Raw genomic sequence first — 2507 nt, 5'->3', positions numbered from 1 at the left:
GGGGGCGAAGAGAAGAAGGGGACGGACAGAGGATGAGATGGCTGGATGGCATCACTGACTCGATGGACGTGAGTCTGAGTGAACTCCGGGAGTTGGTGATGGACAGGGAGGCCTGGCATGCTGCGATTCATGGGGTCTCAAAGAGTCGGACACAACTGAGTGACTGATCTGATCTGATCCCCAGATAACCCCCAGACCCTAGTTCTTGGATCCTGAGAATTTACCATATCTGGCAAAAGAGACTGCAGGATTTTGAGATGGGAGATTATTCTAGGTTATTTTTGGCTCTAAATATAGTCACCTGTGTCTCTGGAAGGTTGATTTGGAAAAGGCATGGCACAGAAGGAGATTTGATGACAGGGGAGGAGGAGAAGGAGATGTGACAATGGAAGCAGACATTGGAGTGATGTGGCCACAAACCAAGGAATGCTACAGCCACCAAAAGCTGGAAGAGGCAAAAAAAAGAAAGAAAGAATTTTCCCCAGAACCTCTAGAAGGAACCAGCCATAGCTACATATTGATTTTAGCCTCATTAGGCTAATTTCAACTTTCTGGCCTCCACAAATGTAAGAGTACAGTTCTGTTGTTGTAAGTCCCTTAAATATGTGGTAATTTGCTATAGTAGCAAGAAAAAGAAGAAAGAAAAACAAACAAAAGAATGAACACAAGCTTGGAGACAATCATCCTTATATTCAGAATCTTCCATTCCTTCCAAAGTCCTTGAATCACCTATATTTCCTTAGGTTCACACCCTTGGCACACACATCCTACCAGTCCTCTGAACATAACCAAATATGCCTAAATTCAAGCTTAGGCTAAAGCAAGAAATTCTGATAATTATTTGTTTACAAGTTAGTCATATCACTTTTGTAATTGGCCCTGGAATGTCAGCATTTTGAAATTTTCTCTTCACTTACTCCCAGGTTAGATTGTATTAGTTATAATAAGGAGAGAGATGGTCCATCCAGCTTCTAAAGTTCTTTCCAGGTCAATGTTGCTATGGTTTTATCTTATAAAGAGAACTCAAAGCAATGAATATCACTCCTCCCAAGGGTGAACATCACTACCCTGCCACAGAGTGGTCTCCTAGGAAGAGGCATGATGGTGCTATAGAGAAGGAATCCAGCCAATATTTGGCAGAAGATATCAAAAGACTTTATAAGGACATATACGCACATGCATGCTCAGTCACTTCAGTTATGCCCAACTCTTTGCGACCCTGTGGACAGTAGCCCACCAGGCTCCTCTGTCCATTGGATTCTCCAGGCAAGAATACGGGAGTGGGTTGCCATGCCCTCCTCTAGGGGATCTTCCCAACACAGGAATTGAACCCACATCTCCTGTGTCTCCTACACTGCAGGCAGATTCTTTACCCACTGAGCCACCTGGGAAGCCCAAGCACATATACATGTTCACCCAAAAATGTACTCCTAGCAATGTATTACAAATTAAAAATTTATAATCAAATTAATTCAGATGTGTATGAAGATACATATTCAAGGATGTTTATCACAATTTAATTTATAGTTGTAAGAGGGAAAAATGATAAGAAATAGAAAAAATATAACAGGAGATCCATTAAATAAATTGTGGTAACATTTTATGATTGAATGCTATGCAACCATTAAAATGACATTATAAAAGATTAATAACATGGGAAATCTTCACATGAAATTATGAAGAGAAAAAAAATCAGGCTATGAAACAGTGTTTATTTTAGGTTACCTTGTGTGTATATCAGGTCAGTTCAGTCGCTCAGTCATGTCTGACTCTTTGGGACTCCATGGACTGCAGCATGTCAAGCTTCCCCATCCATCACCAATTCCTGGAGCCTACGCAAACTCATGTCCATTGAGTCAGTGATGCCATCCAACCATCTCCTCCTCTGTTGTCCCCTTCTCCTCCCACCTTCAATCTTTCCCAGCATCAGGGTCTTTTCAAATGAGTCAGTTCTTTGCATCAGATGGCCAAAATATTGGAGTTTCAGCTTCAGCATCAGTCCTTCCAATGAATGTTCAAGACAGATTTCCTTTAGGATGGACTGGTTGGATCTCCTTGCAGTCCAAGGGACTCTCAAGAGTCTTCTCCAACACCACAGTTCAAAAGCATCAATTCTTTGGCACTCAGCTTTCTTTATAGTCCAACTCACATCCATACATGACTACTGGACAAACCATAGCTTTGGCTAGACAAACCTTTGTTAGCAAAGTAATGTCTCTGCTTTTTAATATGCTGTCTAGGTTGGTCATAGCTTTTCTTCCAAGGAGTAAGCGTCTTTTAATTTCATGGCTTCAATCACCATCTGCAGTGATTTTGGAGCCCCCCCAAAATAAAGTCTCTCACTATTTCAATTGTTTCCCCATCTACTTGCCATGAAGTGATGGGACCAGATGCCATGATCTTAGTTTTCTGAATGCTGAGTTTTAAGCCAACTTTTGCACTCTCCTTTTTCACTTTCATCAAGAGGCTCTTCAGTTCTTCTTCACTTTCTGCCATAAGGGTGGTGT

This window comes from Bison bison, unplaced genomic scaffold (assembly GCF_000754665.1).
Source record: "Bison bison bison isolate TAMUID 2011002044 unplaced genomic scaffold, Bison_UMD1.0 scf7180017864118, whole genome shotgun sequence".
NCBI lineage: Eukaryota > Metazoa > Chordata > Mammalia > Artiodactyla > Bovidae > Bison > Bison bison.
This window is presented reverse-complemented; position numbering follows the sequence as displayed.